The sequence below is a fragment of the Callionymus lyra genome, chromosome 15, assembly GCF_982586985.1.
Source record: "Callionymus lyra chromosome 15, fCalLyr1.hap1.1, whole genome shotgun sequence".
NCBI classification, from domain to species: domain Eukaryota; kingdom Metazoa; phylum Chordata; class Actinopteri; order Syngnathiformes; family Callionymidae; genus Callionymus; species Callionymus lyra.
The window spans coordinates 13703364-13727330 of record NC_141832.1 but is presented as its reverse complement, the minus strand read 5'-3'; the positions used below and the strand labels follow the sequence as shown (position 1 = coordinate 13727330).

The 23967-nt window shown below is 40.2% G+C and overlaps 1 protein-coding gene across 1 annotated transcript in view; it reads left to right on the top strand.

The window, feature by feature from the left end:
• The first annotated feature begins 572 nt into the window (after window positions 1–572).
• The window catches only part of cbx4 (chromobox homolog 4 (Pc class homolog, Drosophila)), a 37171-nt gene continuing 13776 nt past the window's right edge, over window positions 573–23967 (top strand). The window contains exons 1-3 of the mRNA XM_087809473.1: window positions 573–735; window positions 815–871; window positions 1019–1083. The gene's annotated coding sequence lies outside the window, so the exon portion shown is untranslated. The remainder of the gene's footprint in view (window positions 736–814; window positions 872–1018; window positions 1084–23967) is intronic.

Here is a 23967-nt window from a genome sequence, read left to right as displayed (position 1 = left end):
GAATCTACTGATTCCTGAACACGGTTCTGGACCAGAGGAGAGAAATCCTTCCAGGCTGTTGCTCCTAAGCTTTGGAACGATCTTCCTCTGTGTTTGATGATCTACTGACTCCTTCAAGAAACATCTTAAGACATTTTTATTTGTTTAGGCTTTTCCTTGATTTTCTGGAACTCCTGTTGTGTTATCAGTTTTATCTTGACCTTTAAAGTATATACTTATTGAATATTGTTTTGATTGTTTAAGCGCTTTGTGACCCTGGTCTGGAAAAGCGCTATACAAATAAAAATGACTTACTTACTTATTGTTCGTGCGATGGTTTGCATGAGATTCGAACCGGCAACTCTGCGCCTCATTAGGGCGGCCGGCGTTGCCATGGCTCTCCGTGAGAGCGGCGCAGATTAAAGCCTCATTTCCATGTGAAAGAAGCGAAGAGAAGCCGCGGCGTGGACGACCCGAGCGACACTCTCCGGGGCTCAAGTGTGTCCTGGAGGACGAGGTCAGTGTGGGGCACGGGTAAATGTTGACGGATCGTTGTCGGTGTCTCTGCAATGTAATCCAGTGCGAAGAACTCCTCTTCTTCTACCCTCAGATCCCCGGCAACTGTATCCAAGGGAGAGATTACAGGTGGGACGGAGCGAAAGGTGGAATTTTTCCTTCCTTTTCTTTGGCGATCACGCCACGGATGGAGGGCGACATCATGAGCATCACCTCTCCTTCCTTTCCCTCTGCTGAGCTGTAATCTCTTCTCAAGTGATCTCTGACCTGATGATTCCAGGCCCTCGGGATCAATAACGCATTTTTATTTCTCTTCCAGAGCCGGAATAGAAGCTGGAAAAAACAGAGGAAGACCCAGAGGGACAAAATGAAATCGGTAAAGAAACTCAATTTTGAGTAAAAAGTATTTTCACTAAATTAATAGAAATCTTAAAGTCAAATATTGTCATACTTGTGTAGTCTTAAATACAACTTTACAAGGTAAAAAATTAATCTGAAAATGCATTTTTATTTCTCTTCCTAGTGTGAACCAGACCAGGAATAGAAGCTGGAAAACAGAGGAAAACCCAGAGTGACAAAATGAAATCGGTAAAGTAACTCAATTTTGAGCAAACATTTTTTCACTAAATAAAAATAAATCTTAAAGTCAAATAGTTTCATACTTGTGAAGTCTTAAACACAAATATGACTTTACTAGTCTGAAAATTACATTTTTGGGTGGTTGACTAGTCTGGCGATTAATTGCGATTAATTAATCACAGTCATTATTAGTGCCAGCAAATCTTCATCGCATTTTTAATCTGTAACTTCACTATTTCTGTTTGCGTTTTCGTAACATTTGAGGGCTAGTGGAGGTCTGTCAGGTTAAAATGAAAAAACAATTCATTTGATTAATTACTTTCAGATATCGATTAATTAAACTCTTGACCGCTCTAATGTAATTCTTAATTATAATAATAATACATTTTTGTGCCCTGTTAAATAAATCTGTTTAACTTAAATTAATTTTTCTTAGCTTTGCTCGACGATATTCGATTAATTAATTACAGATATCGATTAATTAATCGCTTCAGTTTTCTTTAGCTCTTGAATCTGTGTTTTTCAGTCGAAACCCTGAAGTGCACATTGATTGTTCTGGTGATTCGTATGATCCTTTTTTTTATCCGCCAACATACAGGACTTATATAGACCTGAAGTTTTGGGGGGGTTTCTAATGTTTTTATCAAAAGAACACGGCAGTAATTCAACCCTGCTGGACGATACTAGAAATTGCAGGCAACACAACTCAAATCAATCAAAACAATACAAAATATTTTTTTCTCACAGATCAATCTTTTAATCTTCCACAATATTGACAAAACATTTTAAAAACACAAGGATTTTTCGACGCAATTTAAGGTGAGATTAAAAAAAAGCTGCTAATTCGATTAATTAATGACATCAATTAATTAATCGCTTTAGTTTTCTCTAGTTCTTGACAGGACAAATACATTCTTGATGATATCAATTGATGTTTTTATCCCATTAAAGGAATTTGTTTGCTATTGAATTAAAAAATTGAAAAACTCAAGTTAAGGATTTCTTTGAGGAAATTTTAGGTGAGAATAAAAAAGCGATTAACTCGATTAATTAATCGCTTTAGTTTTCTCAAGCTCTTGTATGGACAAATACATTCTTGATTATATCAATTGATGTTTTTATCCCATTAAAGAAATAGGTTTGCTATTGAATAAAAAATGGAAAAACTCAAGTTAAGGATTTTTTTAGGAAATTTTAGGTGAGAATAAAAAAGCGATTAACTCGATTAATTAATCGCTTTGGTTTTCTCAAGCTCTTGTCGGGACAAATACATTCTTGATGATATCAATTGATGTTTTTATACCATTAAAGAAATGGGTTTTCTATTGAAAAAAAAATGGAAAAACTCAAGTTAAGGATTTTTTTAGGAAATTTTAGGTGAGAATAAAAAAGCGATTAACTCGATTAATTAATCGCTATAGGTTTTTTTCTCGATCTCTTGACGGCACAAATAAAATTCTTGATAATAATGAAGGTTTGTCTCCTATTAAAGAAATCGGTTTGCTATTGAATATAAAATGTAAAAACTCAAGTTAAGGATTTTTTTGAGGCAATTTTAGGTGAGAATAAAAAAGCGATTAACTCGATTAATTAATCGCTTTAGTTTTCTCAAGCTCTTGTCTGGACAAATACATTCTTGATGATATCAATTGATGTTTTTATCCCATTAAAGAAATAGGTTTGCTATTGAATAAAAAATGGAAAAACTCAAGTTAAGGATTTTTTTAGGAAATTTTAGGTGAGAATAAAAAAGCGATTAACTCGATTAATTAATCTCGATCTCTTGACCGCACAAATAAAATTCTTGATAATAATAAATGTTTGTATCCTATTAAAGAAATCTGTTTAACTTCAATATTCATTATCTTTATTAGACGATATGAAAAAGCTGTTTGCTTCGGGGGTCGCCCCCTTGTGTGTCTTTTGTGTCGGTTTTGTCGCACACCAGCGTCTTAGACAAACAACCCGTGATCTGCGTCACATTATCAGTCCACTCGTGCGGCGTATGAAATCACAATAGCTCCTCCTGACGGAGCCATATTTGAGATTCGTAACAAGCTGAGCTGCAGGGCTGCAGGCGGCAACAGACAGCGCCGGGAGAATCTTCTCTATGAATATTAATGTCAGCGAGACGGGAGGGGGTGAGACGGGAGGGAAGGGGGTGAGACGGGAGGGCGAGAGGAACCAAAGCCTCCTCCAAATCCTTCACAGATAAACAGAGAGGGGAAAAGGAGATGATTACACGCATGGTTCTTCACTGGATTCGCCCCCAAAAATCTCATTTTCTTCTGCTGCATTTCAATGGTATCCAGGTACACACCTCGGCTGCACCGGATGCTCCCCTCGGAAACGACTCCCCGTGAATCTTTAATGCCGAAAGGGCGGCGTGTTTGGTTACGGCTACTTAATGGGAGCGAGAATGAAAAAAAAAACGGCCTTGTCGGGCGTTTTGTCTTCGTAATGCGCCGTATGTATCACTGTCGGCTCAACAAAGAGGAGCCGGCGTGAGATGGATGAGACGCATCGTAACGAATGGGCGAAAATCAAAGTCCTTCGCCGCCGACGATGATGGAGGAGGTCGCCGAGGACTGGCCCCGGTGGGAAAACCTATAAAGACACGCGTGAGACGTGGAAAACATGACGGGTGCGATGTGAAAGAGGGGAAACTAATTATCGCACGGGACTGTTTCGTGCTCGGGTTTTTGCCTTTGAAATCCCTTTACCGAGTCACCTGAAGCTCTAACCCTCAACACAGGGTCACGGTGACCCGAAGGCCCCCGAAAAACGAATGTGTAATGTGTGATCGACCTCCAGAAATGCGTCTGTATTTCTGGAAGCCAGGGGGGTCGTTCACCATTGACCTAAAGACAACACAAGGGATAACACAAACACATTTGTTTAAGGGCCTTTGGGTCACCAAAGAACTTCTCAGTTGAAGCTCGACAACTGGGGAACACCATGACTCGGTAAGTGGATCTAAAAAGACTTAAGCGAGGAGCAACAACCGACACAGTTTCGTACGATAACCCTGAGATAACACAAACTTCTATAGGTCTCGCGTCGTCTCCAGACTTTTAAGGCAGAGAAACTTTATTTATTCCTGTTCGTCGTCTCAAGCCTTAACGTCTTTTCTTTCCCAGAACTCCATGAGATCTTCCACTAAAACTCCTGAGAGTTCGATGCTTAACTTTCCTATTTTTTTAGTCTTGATCTTTGAGTTTCTGCTTATCTTTTAAAGTCCTGTTTTTAAAAAATATTTTTGAGGCCTTAAACCCTCTGGTCTACTCTTGATCCCTGTCGAAAATCCTCAAGTCTAGGTTTCTTTGAATTTCTCCCGTCTTCCCTTTTGTAGTTGGACTGTTGACTGTTGTACGTCTCAAAATGTCTCGGTCTTCGTTTGTAGTTCAGTGCCCGAATGGGTTCATCCTATCGTGTCTTAACTATTTTTTAATTGAGCCTTACAGTGAGAGTTTCACTCATTTTCTACTCGCCCTCCTGTTCTTTTCTAGAGTTATGGACAAAAATGCATGTTCATTTTAATGTAGCGTTGTCTAAAAAGACACAGTTCCAATTCCAAATACCTCCATACTGCTTGTTTGCATCGTCTCTTTTGTCTTTTGGGACGAAAATGAAGACAACTGAGCTCCAGTCGCTACATTAAAATGAACAAACATTTTTGCCTATAATAATCCCAACCCTTAGTCGACATAAGGCTGCGTAGAACATGAGTAAAATATATATTTTTAATAATTAAAGAAAAACTCCATTTTATTGCCCCAAACCTTTTCTGTATTTGCTTGGGTCTCTAAAGGTCATAGGTTCCAGTATGAAATGACTTTTTGTCGAGGTCAAAACATCATGGTTTTGGTCGGATGATGTCAATATGTGTCATTTTTAGCCATTAATGGGTTTTTGCTTAGTACACCCAAAATTTCACTCAATTTCTACTCGCCCTAATGTCGACTAAGGGTCATTTTCTGTTTGTTTTTTAGAGTTATAGACAAAAATGTTTGTTCATTTTAATGTAGCGACGGGAGCTCAGTTGTCTTTGTCCAAAAATACACTTAAAAACGTCAAAATACCTCTGTACAGCTCGTCTGTAACCTTTAACATCCTTCTCTTTACAGATGCTACAAGGGATTGTTTAAACTTTTCTAGTAAATTTTCGTTTTCGGCGAAACTACATTTAAGGTTTGGCAGATAATTAAGGCAATTAAGTCAAAACGAAAGTCAGTAAGTAAGTACGTCATTTTTATTTGTATAGCGCTTTTCCACCCACATTATAATTACAACTCACTGGGACTTTGAGGTGATATATGAATGTATGAAAATGGTAATTAAAATGTAACATAACAATAACAATCAATGGAATGCGGTTCTACAACATTGACCGATTCTGGGCACAGGTTCAATTCCCATTCAGGTATTCTCTCCCTGAGTGCTTTTCTCTTCAATCACTACTGATTTTTAGTTCTAAATTCTGTCTTATATTAGAATAGACCCCCTTTTTGTTTGTCAGCCTTTGACTCGAACGGCGTCCAGACGTGGAATCCATTAGGGGGGGGGAAGAAAAAAGGTTAGCGCCCGGCCGTGTGAGAGTGCAAAAATGTTTCTTAATTTTAATGTAGCGACGGGAGCTTAGTTGTCTTCGTCCAAAAACACACTGAAAAACATCAAAATACCTCCATACTGCTCGTCTTTAGAGTCCATCTTGTATTGAAGCCTTGACATTTGGAATTGTTCCGGAAAAAACTTGACTTGTTTTGAGCGGACGTTGCTAGGTCAACATCCTTCGCAGACAGGAAGTACTCTGGGTACATTTTGGGATCGCTTCCAGCCTGTCTACACTGGAAGGGCTTAGGACATTTTCGTCTAACTACAAAAAAGTAACGGATTACACTGAAAATAATTCCAACCTTTAGTCGACATGAGGGCGAGTAGAAAATGAAGTGAAATAGAATTTCGGTTGAAATTTTTAAAGTCCATCAACCCCAACGTTAGCTTATATTAGCGCCTCAAAGACTAACCTACCTTAAGTCGTCCAAGACCCTTAAGAGTTTCATCATCTCTTCCTCCGAAAACCATTTCTTATCTATTTTGATACCTGAACCTCCGGCATTGATCCGTGACGCGCTCCCGTTGATTGCCGACGGTCGTCGGGGTGACCTGAAGACTCGCCCGGGACCATTTAATTACGCACTCGCTCTCCACCCGTCCGTCAATTATCTGTCCGGTGCCGTCGTTTATGTGTTCATTTGAATCAATATCTGCCAGACAATAGCCGGGTCTCCTCGGCATCAACCCCTCCCCTGTTAGTTTAACTTCCCTCGGATTTTCCACCGGTTTCTAATCCATACTCAACGACTTTCAATCCCTACGCTTAAATCTTTAAACTCTAAACTTTCTCATCCAGTCCAATGGGTTGAAACATGACAGGTTCTCAGTTATTCTTTGTAACTGGAATAATTTAGTTATTGTATGTACAACAAATAAAACGTTTTCGGGTTGTTGTTTTTTTAGATAAAAAGCATTTTATTGTATGGTCTTTAACCCTTGTTGCCAACCATTATGATTCAATGGTTGGCAACGGCATGTTTTCAGGATTGGGATAATCTAAGAGTGGTTTCTTTTTTGGTGTCGATCACCATCTAGATTTCGGATTTATTGTCGACTCGTATGGCCTCTAACCGTTGCCGTCCCCGCACCATGATCGGTTTAAAACTTCTTTTTTTTTAAGCGTACAAATTAATCAATTAAAATAAAATAAAAACTTCCCAACCGTGTCGATAGATAAGCATTATTTTTTACAGTTGCTAATAATGGATTGTTTAAACCTTTCTAGTAGATTTAGGACGTTTCCGGCGAAACGACATTTAAGGTTTGGCAGATAATTAAGGCAATTAAGTCAAAACGAAAGTCAGTAAGTAAGTACGTCATTTTTATTTGTTCTTTTCCACCCACATTATAATTACAACTCACCGGGACTTTGAGATGATATATGAATGTATGAAAATGATAATTAAAATGTAACATAACAATAACAATCAATGGAATGCGGTTCTACAACATTGACCGATTCTGTGCACAGGTTCAATTCCCATTCAGGTATTCTCTCCCTGAGTGCTTTTCTCTTTAATCACTACTGATTTTTAGTTCTAAATTCTGTCTTATATTAGAATAGACCCGCTTTTTGTTTGTCAGCCTTCCACTCGAACGGCGTCCAGACGTGGAATCCATTAGGGGGGGGGGAACGAAAAAAGGTAGCGCCCGGCCGTGTGAGAGTGCATGTGAGAGTGCACGTGTGTGTGCTCGTGTGAAATCAGATTCAGGGGGAAGGTGACAAAGTGCGAGCGCGGCGAGAGCGTCGGCTCAGAAAGCCTGGAAGTGTGAGATTACCATCGCTCGGCCTCCCTCTTCACACGCTCGTGCTGTCCAGTCAAGGTACGATGATGCCGAGAGGAAATTAGAGGTTTGAGGACAACAGGGTTAGCAACAGAGACGGGGTGAATAATCTATAAATATAGAGAATACCTTCTTTTTTTTTCATTAACTATATCAATGATACATTACTACAAAACTCTGCAGCCAGAATTCTGAGCCGCTCTAGTAGAAGAACTTACATTTACCCCGATTCTTAAAACTCTGCATTGGCTGCCTCTTCTTTTCAGGGTCAATTTTAAAATTCTGGTTCTAACTTTCAGATCTATTCATGGTCAGACCTTCCATCAGCGATCTGATCCAGACTTACACCCCAGCTTGGGCTCTGAGGTCTGTGGATCAGGATCTACTGATGGTTCCTGAACACGCTTCAGGACCTTCTAGAGTTTTTACATTTGGATGTATTTTTAAATGGTTGGTTGTTCAAACGCTTTGTGACCCTGGTCTAGAAAGGCGCTTTACAAATAACTATTACTTACTTACTATTATTATTATCTACTTAATTATTGTCTTGACTTTAAATCCCATAATGCACTGCAACAATTATGAGATTTAAATGCTTACATCAAACTTCATTAATTCATTCGTTCGTTCGTTCTTTCGTTCGTTCGTTCGTTCGTTCGTTCGTTCGTTCGCTCGCTCGCTCGCTCGCTCCTTCCTTCCTTCCTTCCTTCCTTCCTTCCTTCCTTCCTTCCTTCCTTCCTTCCTTCCTTCCTTCCTTCATTTTCTACCGCTTTATCCCTTACCGGGGTCGCGGGGAGACTGGAGCCTATCCCAGTATCATAGGGCGAGAGGCTGGGGACACCCTGGACAGGACGCCAGTCTGTCAAAGGACACACAAACGCAAACAAACACAAAAATATTATCTTGCATTCTTTGAGACTCAACTTGGGTTGAATATCTCATCATTTTGTTAACAAACAAATTTCACGTTTTTTTTTTTACATCCATAATCTCTGTCCCTGATCTTATGTCAAACACTGACACCTCTGCTGAAGCGCTACAGTGTGTGATTGTGTAGTCACGAGTGCACACACACACACACACACACACACCCCTGCAGACAGTGGGAGGTGATAGCGAGAGTGAAGTGTTCTGATCCCCTGCAGTCTTGTCGGGTTCACCTCACTCGTGGCGGAGCAGGTGAGACGCAGCCGATAAAGACCCGAAGGCAACTTTGAACATCCGTCTCCTCGCAGATCTGTGCTCTGTTCGCTTTGATTCCTCTTCACTCTGTCACTCACACATGATTTATCAGATCAGGCGTTGACAGCCGGAGCGCTCTCGCTAACAATCCAGGTCTCTTTTTTTTTAATGGAATAGAGCAAAAATTCTTTCTATTTTTTAAAACGAATAATGGATAATTGTTGCGGCAAACTGAGGGTTTATTTTAGATCATATTTATGGATGTAATTGACTTTTTGACCTTGTAGCGTAAGAAGAAAATTAAGGAATTTATTCAACAAACTCTTTAAGTCACATCGTGAGTGACTTTTAAAGTACTTTTATTTTGGTTTCATAACAACATCAGTGTATTGAATATCTCAATCTAGTATGAACCAATGAGGGAGCAGCCTCGGGTCACATGCTTGCCTGACGCTTCAGTGCCAAAGATTTTAATGAAAGGTTTATGAATTAGTGGGTACTTTTTAGTCAAATATATTCAAAGGAATTGTGTATTTTGACTTAAACTCTGAATCAAACACTAGCCCTTTGTTTGTACTAGAACATGTTTTTGATTGCTAATCATTTTATCATAGTAGTCTTGTTTTTCCCTTTTTTGTCATTATTGTGAATATTTCGGTCAATTTTTAGTTCATATTTAGTAAAAGAAAAAATAAGTCATTTTATATAATTTTTTGTTTTTGTTTTTTAAATATATTTTATGTTGATCTTTTCTTTTATTACTTTCTTTGTTTCTCTTCGTTCCTGTCTTTTAGTTTGACGGCCCCTAACTACAGTCAAAAATATACATTATGTGGCCCCTGAGGAGATGTAATCGTCGGCCCTTGCTCTTAATGATAACGATACACAAAACATAAAACTGAATTACATCGATAATCAAAACACAAGGTGGTGGTAAATAATAATCATTAAAAAACATAATTAGAGAAACAATAAATTGTAACATAAACATATACAATTTTTTTTATTTAAAGCTACAAGTTAGTTTTTGTGTTATTTGTGTCTAGAGTGTGTCTCAGACGTCGATCATATCACTATAACCTCATATTTACGCCACAAAACACACCTCGACTCACAATCCTCTCGTAAACCCCACCCCCCCCCCCCCGCGTCCGGCCTGTTTATTGATTTGCTATTATGTAGCGCGGGGGAGAAAATCCATGACTCTCCCTTTAAATAACCATCACGGGGAGACAAGAGAGATCTATCACGGGAGGAACCATATCGAATCATAACACATGGGACAGACGGCGAGTGCGTCTTAGGTCCGACAAAGACTGAGGAATTATGGGAAGCTTTGCTGATTCAGGCTTTTACTCAGATCTCGGTCCATTGTTAGCCGGGATTCCCATTTTGACTTTAAATATATCCAGGCCAGAGACTTTAATATTTATGTTTCGGTGACTATTCAGACACTACATTTACTCTTTAAATCATTATTATTGATGCAGTTTTAATTAATATTCACGCTAATGTCGAGCTAATGCTATTAGCAATCCGCTAATAGCATTGAGCTAACCACTTTTCTGGACAAAATGAACGCCTCTAAAACCAAATATATTAAAGATATAGTTTATTGGTAGTTTCTTTTTTTAAATATCTGTTGATATTTCGTCTTTAAATTTTTACTTAAATGGATCTGTATCTAATATTTTAAGTGTACAACGGAGGTCACTTAGTTTCCTATTGATTGGCTCTAATAAAATCTTTAAATAAATGTTAACATGGAATATTATGTCTTGTAATTAGCTTCTCAAATGTGTTTATATTTCCATATCTTTGTGTATTTATGAAGTTTTCACTAAAATATCTACCTCAATTTTAATGATATGGATTTTCTGTTAACTTTTAGTTAGTTTTGTTAGTTGTGGTTTTCTGAGTAAATAGAAGCTGGTATTTTGCATTTCAGTGCTTCTATGTCTCATGATTATTGTTGTTCTGTCCAAAAACACCACAACAGATAGTCATTTATATCATACATTTAAAAAAAGGTAACTGAGTTATGTAAGTGTGCTCATTTCTACAACGTTATATGTAGTTTATTTAAAGTTATTTAGTGGAAATGGATTATGTTTGTGGAGAAATCTTGACATAATATGATATTAATTGGGGACAATAATAAACATAAGGAAAGTAATTCATTATTTATAGTTATCAAACTTTAATAATTTATGACTTAATAAAAAAAAAAATGTTTAAAATACATTTTAAGCAGCTTAAGAGGTGGGTAAATTGGAGATAAAGATAAATAAAAAATACATAGAATATTAATTGTTATATTTATTTAAATCATACCTGAACAATGTAAAAAAGATAACTTCAAGAAATGTTGTAATATTAAGTGTACAGTTAAATGACAATATATGTTTTTTAATAATCAATTTAAATGTAAAAATAAAATAAAGAAATTGGTTTCGCCCTATCAGAGGGCAGGTTGATGGATCCAGATTATCTTCACCTATGAAATCAAATCTATTAAAGATATATATTCATAACAAAACATACTTGTTTTATTAAAATATTTAATAAAATAGTAATACAGAAGAAAACAAAATGCTCTATATAGACCAAAACCTTTAATATTCTAGATCAGTATTTTAAGTAAACTTCTTTAATGGAAATCGATACATTTCGGGGAAAATATTATTATTATATAATATGAGGGACAATAATAATAGAGAAAGTAAATAATTAACAATTTGTTGTTTTCGAAAACTGTAAAATCTTATAACTAAATATGATGAAATGATGAAATTGTTTACTTACTGAGGATTAAAAAAACGAGTACTAATCTAAAATAACTTTGATAAAGCCCTCAACACTATTGTAATATTACATTTTCAATTAACTGACCATAGAAGTTTTTGAATAGTCAATTTCATCCTAAGAATTTACTAAAAATGTACATTATTTTCTGTCTATCAAAGGGCAGTGTGAAGGGGCAGCATCCAGAAAACTGGATTCTCTTCGGCATGTCCTGGGTCAGAACCAGAGCCTCCTCCCTGCTCACGAACACAGCTCAGTTTTATTCTGCAAATATTGTTTTAAAGCAAATGTTCTGGAGCAGTTAGAGTCAGGACTCGGGTTCACCCACCAAAACTCTCCGGCAGATCTGTTATCAGCCACAGAAACTCCACTCGCGCTCGCTGGTCGACAGCAGCTGTCGTGTACGTGGGCTGAGACGAGTGTTTTTTGCGGGTGATCTCAGGAAAAGGGCCTGTTTCACTCTGACGTGTCCTGAAGCATTAGCGAAAACAGGCAGTTCCTCCCTCAATCCCCCCCCCCCAGCGTTCCAATCTCGCTCTCAGAACTGATATTAATCATTAACTGAAGGAGCGAAGACACATGTTTCTGCTCTGTCACTCTCCTGACTGACGGGTGGTTTTTTTGTATCACTGCGAGCACTTCACTAAAAAGACACGACAATACTCCCCAGTAGATCTGCAGAGTTTTGAATATCTATAGACGAATAAAACATATCTAAGTTGTAGTTTTAGATTTTGATTCAGTAGTTTTCATACATGTTATCCGGCACTTGTGTTTCCTCCTAGTACTCTAGTTACTACTGCTCCAGCACATATATAAACAGAGGAACATTTTCACTTCGCTGATGTCCAACTTGATCAACATAAAGGTCAATACTGGAATTACTTCGCAAGACACCATTGTAGTACACGTTGATTGACCAGATATTTCTTTGCAAGTAATACCCACGGCATATTACTTAATGAGGCGGCATGGTATTACTCTGCAAGGAAGCGTTGTATTACTCCGCAAGCAATATGATATTCCCCTGCCAGGGCACCAAGGTCTTACACCACCAGTCACTGTGGTATTACTCCACAAGTCACTGTGGTATTACTATACAAGGCACTGTGGTATTACTCCACAAGGCGCTGTGGTATTACTATACAAGGCACTGTGGTATTACTCCAAAAGGTGCTGTGGTATTACTCCAAAAGGTGCTGTGGTATTACTCCACAAGGCACCGATGTATTATTCCACAAGGCACGGTAGTATTAGTCTACAAGGCACCGTAGTATTACTCCACAAGGCACCGTGGCATTACTCCACAAGGCACTGTGGTATTACTCCTCAAGGCACCGTGGCATTACTCCACAAGGCACCGTGGTATTACTCCACAAGGCACCGTGGCATTACTCCACAAGGCACCGTGATATTACTCCACAAGGCACCGTGGTAATACTCCACAAGGCAACGTAGAATTAGTCTACAAGGCACTGTAGTATTACTCCACAAGGCACCGTGGCATTACTCCACAAGGCACCGTGATATTACTCCACAAGGCACCGTGGTAATACTCCACAAGGCAACGTAGAATTAGTCTACAAGGCACTGTAGTATTACTCCACAAGGCACCGTGGTAATACTCCACAAGGCAACGTAGAATTAGTCTACAAGGCACTGTATTATTACTCCACAAGGCACGGTGGCATTACTCCACAAGGCACCGTGATATTACTCCACAAGGCACCGTGGTAATACTCCACAAGGCAACGTAGAATTAGTCTACAAGGCACTGTAGTATTACTCCACAAGGCACCGTGGTAATACTCCACAAGGCAACGTAGAATTAGTCTACAAGGCACCGTAGTATTACTCCACAAGGCACCGTGGCATTACTCCACAAGGCACCGTGATATTACTCCACAAGGCACCGTGGTAATACTCCACAAGGCAACGTAGAATTAGTCTACAAGGCACTGTAGTATTACTCCACAAGGCACCGTGGTAATACTCCACAAGGCAACGTAGAATTAGTCTACAAGGCACTGTAGTATTACTCCACAAGGCACCGTGGTAATACTCCACAAGGCAACGTAGAATTAGTCTACAAGGCACTGTAGTATTACTCCACAAGGCACCGTGGTAATACTCCACAAGACAACGTAGAATTAGTCTACAAGGCACTGTAGTATTACTCCACAAGGCACCGTGGTATAACTCTATAAGGCACCGTGGTATTACTCCACAAGGCACGGTATTATTAGTCTACAAGGTACTGTAGTATTACTCCACAAGGCACCGTGGCATTACTCCACAAGGCACTGTGGAATTACTCCGAAAGGCACCGTGGCATTACTCCACAAGGCACCGTAGAATTAGTCTACAAGGCACTGTAGTATTACTCCACAAGGCACCGCGGTATTACTCCACAAGGCATCGTGGTATTACTCCACAAGGCACCGTAGAATAAGTCTATGAAGCACCATATCATTTCTCTGCAAGGCACCATGGTATTACTCCGTGCAGTGCTGTTGGATACTCCAAAAGGTGCGGCCGTATTACTCAACAGTTCACCGTGGTATAACTACACAAGGCACCATAGTATTACTTCACAAGTTGCTGTGGTATTACTCAGCCAGGCACCTTGGTTTAACTCCACGAGTTGCTGTGGTATTACTCGGCCAGAGGCCTTGCTATTACTCCATAAGGCACCGTGGTATTACTTCGCAAGGCACCGTGGTGTAACTCCAGGAAGCACCATGTCATTATTCCACAGGGTGTTGTGTTATTGCTCCGTAAGGTGTTGTGGTAATACTCAGCGTGGCGGCGTGGTTTTAGTCCTCGAGTGTGGATCTAATTATAAAATATATTTTGTGGCTGGCATCATACCATTCGGCGGACAACATCAGGCCTCCGGGCCCTGAGTTTTGACACGTGTAATTGTGTGTTTATTGTGTAGTTGACTGGGAGGTTTCATCTCACAGCATGTGTATTATCAAGGATTGTCGTCATGCATCTTACGCGTTCAGTCTGGCATTTAAAGTGAAACCAACTTCCTGCTGAGCGAGGCCTCGTTCCGCAGGATTATCACCTTATTGTCAACAAACACATGAGCAGTGCTGTTGGATACTACAAAAGGTGCGGCGGTATTACTGTTCACCGTGGTATAACTACACAAGGCACCGTAGTATTACTTCACAAGTTGCTGTGGTATTACTCAGCCAGACGCCTTGCTATTGCTTCACAAGTTGTTGTGGTATTACTTCACTATGCGCCGTCGTATTATTCTGCAAGGTGCCAATGTTTTACTCCACAACGCACCTTGGTTTAACTCCACGAGTTGCCGATGTATTACTCGGCCAGAGGCCTTGCTATTACTCCATAAGGCACCGTGGTATTACTTCGCAAGGCACCGTGGTGTAACTCCAGGAGGCACCATGTCATTATTCCACAGGGTGTTGTGTTATTGCTCCGTAAGGTGTTGTGGTAATACTCAGCGTGGCGGCATGGTTTTAGTCCTCGAGTGTGGATCTAATTATAGAATATATTTTGTGTCTGGCATCATACCATTCGGCGGACAATTCAGGCCTCCGGGCCCTGAGTTTTGACATGTGTAATTGTGTGTTTATTGTGTAGTTGACTGGGAGGTTTCATCTCACAGCATGTGTATTATCAAGGATTGTCGTCATGCATGTTACGCGTTCAGTCTGGCATTTAAAGTGAAACCAACTTCCTGCTGAGCGAGGCCTCGTTCCGCAGGATTATCACCTTATTGTCAACAAACACATGAGCAGTGCTGTTGGATACTCCAAAAGGTGCGGCCGTAGTACTGTTCACCGTGGTATAACTACACAAGGCACCGTAGTATTACTTCACAAGTTGCTGTGGTATTACTCGGCCAGACGCCTTGCTATTGCTTCACAAGTTGTTGTGGTATTACTTCACTATGCGCCGTCGTATTATTCTGCAAGGTGCCAATGTTTTACTCCACAACGCACCTTGGTTTAACTCCACGAGTTGCCGATGTATTACTCGGCCAGAGGCCTTGCTATTACTCCATAAGGCACCGTGGTATTACTTCGCAAGGCACCGTGGTGTAACTCCAGGAGGCACCATGTCATTATTCCACAGGGTGTTGTGTTATTGCTCCGTAAGGTGTTGTGGTAATACTCAGCGTGGCGGCATGGTTTTAGTCCTCGAGTGTGGATCTAATTATAGAATATATTTTGTGTCTGGCATCATACCATTCGGCGGACAATTCAGGCCTCCGGGCCCTGAGTTTTGACATGTGTAATTGTGTGTTTATTGTGTAGTTGACTGGGAGGTTTCATCTCACAGCATGTGTATTATCAAGGATTGTCGTCATGCATGTTACGCGTTCAGTCTGGCATTTAGAGTGAAACCAACTTCCTGCTGAGCGAGGCCTCGTTCCGCAGGATTATCACCTTATTGTCAACAAACACATGAATCCAGGATAAGAAAATCTTTATCTCTCGACACGTGCTCTTGTTTATTGAGTTAGCTTATGATGCTACGTCCTCTAAAATCTTCAGGCGGAATCGACTATTGCTTGAGCTGCTTATTTATTTATCTTTTTTTTTTTTTGATTTCCTGGTCCAAATCTCTCTCTAATTGACCGTAGCGTCGGCGCTACTATGGAATCATGGGAGCAGGGAGGACGACAGGTGAGCGTCCGTCCGAACCGAAATTTCCATATAGATAGACGAGCGCATTGAACTTGTCTGTGAGCTTTTCTGTCCAATCTTCCTCTCATTACATTTTGATGGAGAGACGTCTGCTTCATCTACATCGCTACCCTTCTCATCCCCCCCTTTTTTTTTTTTTTCTTTCACTCTGTTCATATCTGCGACGGACACTCCGGCGTTTATGAACCCGTGTTGACCTTATAAAGCCGAGAGAGTTTTGGTTTTTAACACGACCCGGGCGAAAGAAGGAGGAGGAATAAAACAACAAAGCGTCCTGGTTTACAATTTAAAGGCAATTAAAAACAGACAAATGAGCCGCTCCCCCGGGGTTGGAGATGGTTTGGGGGGGGGGTGTTGAAGAGGAGCTATCAGAATGAGGGTCCATGTCACTCATCATTAGCACGGCGGCGGCTAAATCTGAACGCCGGGGTCGCAGGAACGTTTGGGTGGAAGGCTGCAGTCTGCTGCTGCTGCTGCTGCTGCTGCTGCGCCAAAGAAAATAACCCGCTCACCACAATCTCCTCCGGAGGGAATCTGTTCCTGCCGCACGGAAAATGAACACACTTATCCAGTTAAGGGCTCGGCCTTTGTTCCAGAGAGCTTCAAAATCTCAACGGCAATTTGAACAGATTTATCACCACAAACGTGTGGAACTAATGCCAAAACTGTGACCGAAAACCAAGACAAAATGAATCTTTTTTTTAATAAATAAATAGATAACTCTAGATACATTTATTTTTTTACTAGTCATTTTGAAAAATGATTTATATTATTATGGATTACAGGTGATTTGTTTAAAAATAAAAAAAGATCGTAAGTAACATTATCACTTGATGTTTGAGTCAAGTTTACTCCAGAAATTAACCTGTAAACTAGTGAAAATTAGAAAAACATCAACTTTTCTGAAGGTCGTCTCTTGAATAAAATGCTGAGATTAAACTAGTCCACGGTTTAAAAAGAAAATGGGGTTGGGGACCCCTGGTCTGATGACCTGGACACCTTCTCTCCATCCTTCGCTCCGGGGTCAAACTAGAACCGCCTACCATCCCCTTTTAAACAAGATAATATATAGATTTTTCCTCTGATTTTCTCATGTTATTTCCTTAAAATATATGTATAATTTCTTTTTTTTTTAAGGCCGACCATCATTTTTACAAATCATGGATGGATGGAAGGATGGATGGATGGATGGTTAAAAATTAAAGTTTATCGCATTAAATGTTATCATTTATGTCGCTTTGATTATAAAGTTAAGATTTATGGGATTTATAATATAAAATAAAACATTAAATCAGACATAAAATGGATAAATGGAATTAAAAAATCAATAAAACATTTACTAGTTGGATTTGAGACTTAACGAAATCAACTAAATAACAAACCTTTAAATAAAAAAATAAACATCTGTAAAGATAAAAGACGAATGAAAGTTCTTGAGTGGGTCACCAAAAAAAAAGAGTGTATCATATTCAACTAGACAGAAGATTGGCTAATATAAATTCAAATGCATCAATTTCAAACGATAATTAAACCGACAAATTCAATCTCACCCCCCCAACCCTCACCCCACTAGAGTGCAGCAGCAGCAGCAGCAGCATCAGCACCCCCCACCTCGCCCCTCTTCAATCACTGCAGCTCGATACAATATTGATAAGTCACAGAATTCCGCTGCACCACCACCTCTTCTTCTTCTCCTCCGCGAGCTGGGCGTCTCCCCCGCCTCCCTCCCTCGCTCCTGCACTCCCCCTTTTTTTTTTCCTCTCTCTCTGAGGCTCCTGGGCAGAGGGCGATCAATGGGGGTGTGCTGCTGGAGGTGGGGGTGAACCCCACACGACGGCAGCCTCCGCAGGCGAGCTAGGAGGGAGTCGGTTGGTGGAAGAGGAGGAGGAGGAGGTGGAAGAGGAGGAGGAGGAGGAGGCCACCATGGCAGAGGAGCACTCTCCCTGTAAACCTCCGAGCAACAACAACCCCCCCCCCCCGACCCTCGCCCATGTTACCCCACCTCTCCGCATCTTCATCGCACATTAAAATCCCGGAGATGAATGGCTTTCTAATAGCTTTCATTAGCCGCAATTATCATCATTAAACATGTGTCGGCGACGACGGAAGAGGAAGATCTTGTGCCAACACCTGAAGCTCGGGCGGCGACTCTTAATTAGCCTTAAAAAAAACGGGGAAAAAATGGGTTCGCCCCGAAATCATGCAGCAGATTCGTACACGCTTATCACCACCGGAGATCGATGGCGTCGAGGAACGAGATTAAAATGCTGCGGAGACGGAAGTGAAAACGTTGGAGTTAGAAACTGAAAATATTGTGGAGTTTAGCGTCGATCTTCTTTATGCTAGAAAGCGTGAGTGTAAGTTAGCGTAATGGCGCTAACCACTGCTTTCCTATTGAGTATACTGCTATTTATATTTCAAATGCATAAAAAGTTCGCTAAAAAAATATTGGGGACCTAGAGATATGTTTCGTTATATCCAATTTAAATGGTTCTAGCTCTACTTGACTCTGCTATGTTGTGTTTCTAACCAAACTTTTGAACGAAACTTCAACTTAACGGTTGTAGTGCAGTTTTTACCAGACTCAAAATGTCGATATTAAATCGATAGTTCACCCAAAATTAAAAATTCTACTCACCCACATGTCGTCTAAGAGTTGCGATTATCTTTAGAGTAATCGGTTTCTTTTTAGTTGCAAAAATGCATGTCCATTTATTTATTTTCTTAGTGGACGCTGCTAGGCTAGCTGCTAAACAATTAAACAATTAAACAATTTCCCGAAGGAGACCTCCTGAGGGATCAATAAAGTTGTACCTTACCTTACCTTAAACTGGCTGCTAAACTAGTTTTTAGGCCTTCAGCCCACACTGACGAGAGGTAAATATCGCAACGCTTTCAGTTTACTGTCTACATAGAAAGCGCCCGCAATATTTGCCTAGAGTACTTCCTCTCAGAACTAGCCTAGCAGCTACCCTAAGAACTAGCCTAGCAGCTAGCATAGCAGCATCTGCTAAAAACAAGCTTAAAATATAGACTTGTTTTAGGTTTTTCTGAACAATTCTTCTCATGTCGAGGCTTTAATCCAAGAAGGACGTTACAGACGAGCAGTATGGAGGTATTTGGGTGTTTTTAAGTGTATTTTTGGTCGAAGATGGAGAGAACAAAACTTAGCATCAGTGTGACTTTCACACCAACGAAATTTGTCCGGGCTACATGTGACGATGCTGAACAGAGTCCAATGCCAGTTTTTTTTTTTAACTAAAGAGTTATCACTACATATTAAAATGTTTTCTTTTTAAAGTTGAACATATATTTATTTGGTGATCCCTGTTCATCACTTGAAGGCTTATACTGCCTTGTGCAGTTACAAGTTAATTATTTAAGTCCAATACATTTCTGCATCGTCACATGCAGCCCGAACATTCAGTGAAAGTCTTGTGTGCCTGGACAGAGAAAGTAGGGCAGACCATAATGGTACTTACAGTGTCTTAACATCGGGTCATGAGACTTGTAAGGTAATGGAAACCTACCAGACACAAAACTGCCTGAACCTGATGCACGAGCCACGTAACATCTCTTCAGACCGACAAAGTCGTACCCGTACTTTTTCTTTCAGTTATTCTTTTAAAAAGTCTGGTTGGTTTCCTGTGTTGGGAGTCGTGCTGCTGAAACTTCAGCAACTTCCCTCTCTGACCAATCAGTGGCCAGGATTCGCTTGACATCACATTTTTTCGGCTCGCTCGGAACTAAAAATAGAACCCGCTTTGAGATACTGGAATTAAAAGAATTGCGTATGACGTATAGTCACTTCAACTTCGGGCCGCCGTATGGGAGCCAAAGGAACATTTGAAATCCCTTTGAGATCATGACTGAGGACGAGAGGATACAGTCGACTCCAGCCGCTTTTAAAGCTGATTTTTAAAAACAAATAAAGCTTACGACTTCATCAAGAGTCATGTGGTCTGTAAATTCTGCAACACCAGAGTCAAGTACAATACTACAAATATATCCTTGTTACTACAGTATCACAATGGTATTATACTACGTATCCTATAGGCAAATTCTTGCCACACCCTTAGTCCTGACCCAACATTACAAGAGGAACCATTTCCAGTAATAGTGCAACTACAATGGTAACGTTTTTTCCAAACTAATCTATTTTAATCTACTTTTGTCATAAATGTTTTTTTAAGTAATAAAGGAGAGTAAAGATCGAAGGTACTAGTCTCATTTTTACATTATACTTCAAAGCATTCTTCTCTCGTTTTATCTGTCAGTCATCAAACAGATGAATTGACTTTCTAAGACTCGTATTTCCTGTTTTGTAACGTGTGGCGTCGGCTGCTCGTACCGCCCGGGCGCTGATGTTTCACTCAGTCCCGGCTACATTATCCTGTTTGATAGCGCAGTTTAATGACCGCCTGCAGAGCGCCGTGAGAATAGCTGTAGGGCCCTCTTAACATTTTTGTAATACCCCCTCGCCGCCCGCCCTCCTCCCCGCCACCATTCTCCACTCCGTCCTTGCATTCTCTACCAATCAACTCCTTTCTTGCGCGTTTGTTGTGAAGGAATGAAACAGATGCCCGGTTGGCAGATAGAGTTTTCTCATGGCTCCTTATCCATCCGGCAAGTCTTTTCTGTCTCACTCTGCATCCTTCAGTCCTTCTCATTCTTTAATCTCTCCATCACTGGGCTTTGTCTCACTGTCGTTCCTGCCAGTCTTGAGCTCCGGGCACAAAGGAAGGAGAGGATGGTTTTTGCCACCAGTTTGTATACAAACCAAGGGAAACATCAGTTCCCATGGGGGCTTCAAGACACCTGGTGGTCCTGAGGAGAAGTATTTCAATCAAACGCCACCTTATCAGATCAAAACGGGACCTTTTTCTATTTAGACATTTTTGGGGGATCAAGAACTCCAGAAGACTTGGAAAAAAAAGGGATTGGGGGGCAAGGCTTTGTCAAGGACAAGGAGGGGCTCAAGTTCATAGTGGAATAGTAAGAGTTCAGACCAGGATCTTTTAGAAGGTTGGAAAGTTCAACCAAAAACTTGCCTTTTTGGTTAGTTTTTTTTGTTGTTTAGAAATGAGAAGACCCTCTTATTTAAGTGTGACACATACCTGAAAATGGGGAGCAAGGCAAGATCATGACTTTGCGGTGGTCAAGACCAAACACAGACTTAAACGCTGAGATGGTGAATCAAAAACAGGTGCAAGAATGAGAGGTTTTTCGTAAGCGAGACAAAGTCAAGGTGAACAGGGTTTTTTGGAGCTTAGGAGCAAGAGAAAAAGGTCAAGCTTGAGCGGAGAATTGAATGTAAATGCAAAAAAAAAATATAAAAACAAGACATAATCAAGGGTTGAAACAATAAATGGTTTAGAGAAAAACACAAACACTTTTTACAGTGTAGCCCAAGAGCACTTTTATAAGGTTAGCAGCAACGCAGACCAGGACTTTAAAGGACTGAAGGCAAGACCAAACACAAGTCCAAGACTTTTTATGGGGTCTAAAGCATCCGACCAACACAAGACAAAATACTTTTCTTAGCAGCAAAACAAGTTGGTGAACACAAAGCAAGACAAAGACCTACAGTGACGAGACAATAGTTGGGAACACATTGGATCAAGACTTCAAGAGGGTCGAACCCAGAGTCAATCATTGACCGGTGGACATTTTTGGACACTTGGACGCTAGTGTGTCTATTCATGTTTGTGTAGTATTGTGTTATTGTCCCGCAAGACAAAATGTCACCATCAAAATCTTAAATTGTTGTTTTGAACAAAATGATTAGAGGTCTTGTGGTTCTTATTTGTTGCTTAATTGTTAAATGACCATGCCTTTAAAACCATCTTTTAAATGAATTAAATGTATATTTATGTGACTGTTTCAAAGTCAACTAAAACTTCACACCAAAATACTTGCAAAACCGTAAATCCAGACTCAAAATAATACATATTTACTGAGCACATTTGTTGGATATAGAAAGAAATATATTGATTTCACGACTGATAACGTTTATATACAAAAACGGCAATGATCTCGCGTGGAACAAACTGCGTGGACATTGAGTAATTGTAACTGTCTGAGAAAAACACGCAAATAAAAAACAAACAACACGGCTGACCTTGATCCTGGACTTTTAGATAACGGCTAAAAGGACCTTGACAAAAACCGCCTCCCGCCTCCTGTAGAATATAGATATTAAAACCCAAGAATCTCTAAAAAGAATTGAGGATCTGCGCTAGAAAACGATCCGGTATAAACGTTTTTTTTAACTACACACCCACTTTCATCAGTTGTTTTAATTGTTGTTGATGTATTTAAGAGCTGTGGGTTCATATATATTTAAGATGAAACATCCTTTGAATATAGATCCATATTTGCGCTTAAATCTTATTCTAAGGGTCAGAATTAAACATTTAAAGACTCTAACGTCGTGTAACCAGTAAAACGATCATATCCTGGTTCATATCGAGCTGTAATGTTCGCCACAATTTCAGTGTGTGTCAGTGTGTGTGCGTGTGTGTGTGTGTGTGTGTCTGTGCGTGTGTGTCTTTCGGTCGCTGTTGCTAGGGAAGCAGGGCGTATGCGCTCCGCGGCTGAAGGGCAACGAGAAGAAAAAAAAAACAACACCACTCTGTCAACAACACGTGTTTTCCCATCGTCTTCACGCACCGATCATCGATCATGGATCGATCACACCCGAGGCTCTTGACTATCGTTGAGTTTATGCTGCGCTTTTTTTTTTTTTTCGTGCGTTACCATATATGGCAGGGCGTAGATTTGAAGGTGCCGTGTGCAACGATTCTTCTTCGTCTCCTCGTTAACCCTTGTGTTGCTGAATTACTTTCCACTCAACATGTGACAAGAATCCGCTTTATTTTATTTTTTTTTATTCCGATCGTTCGCGGATGACGTTTAAAAGTGGGGTGTTTTTTTGGGGGGTGGGGGAAGCGCGGGTCAGATTGTAAGAACCCGCCAACGGGTGGCACCGGGTGTCAGAGGTGTCAAAGACGGGACCAGGTAGACTAGACTTAGACCCGCAACGCCCCGGTTTTTTTTTCGGCAAGAGAAGGACATGGAGCGTCCTTGACCTACATCCGATTGAAGACCACGTTTTAATCGGATTAAATTTAAAGAAACAAAAAAAAACAACTCTATAATAAGTTTCGCTTCCCCAATTGTTTGACAATAACCTCTGACTAATTCTGAAATTACAGTAATTTGTGTCTCTTTCTGGTGGATTCCAAAATTCCTCTCTTGGTTTCAGTAACGGAATTGAACACCTGGGTTTTTTTGGTTTTTTTTAAAGTCGACGCTCCTGGCGGGTCTTCTCAGACATCTGCGACCTCAGAAGTGTTTAGAAAGTGTGTCCTCAAGTGTGGGGGACATGCTTTCCTATACCTTATATGGACAATCGACCCTGAACTTTATTGACGTCCCGTTCATGGGTTATTTAAAGTGTTTGTAGATCCAACTCTTCTTGTATGTTTGCCTTTTTTTTTTACAGATTAAGTAGAAAGTGATGGACAGATTCAACTCTCAGAGCACATGACATTTTCAATTATTTGCACGCACGTTTACTAAAGGACTTCCTTTTCAAGTTTTATTAGCATAAACCAAACAAAATGAATGTCTGTCCTACTGCAGTTTTTCATCATCTAAACTTCAGTCTTGTATACTTTGTTCCGTTTTTTTAAATATATCACAGCATTGAATCTTAAGAGTTTTAAAGGATTTAAACCAGAATAACTTGACTAGATAACATTTAAGCAGATAATTCATCAATTGAACATGTATTTGTAATACTTTTACAAGT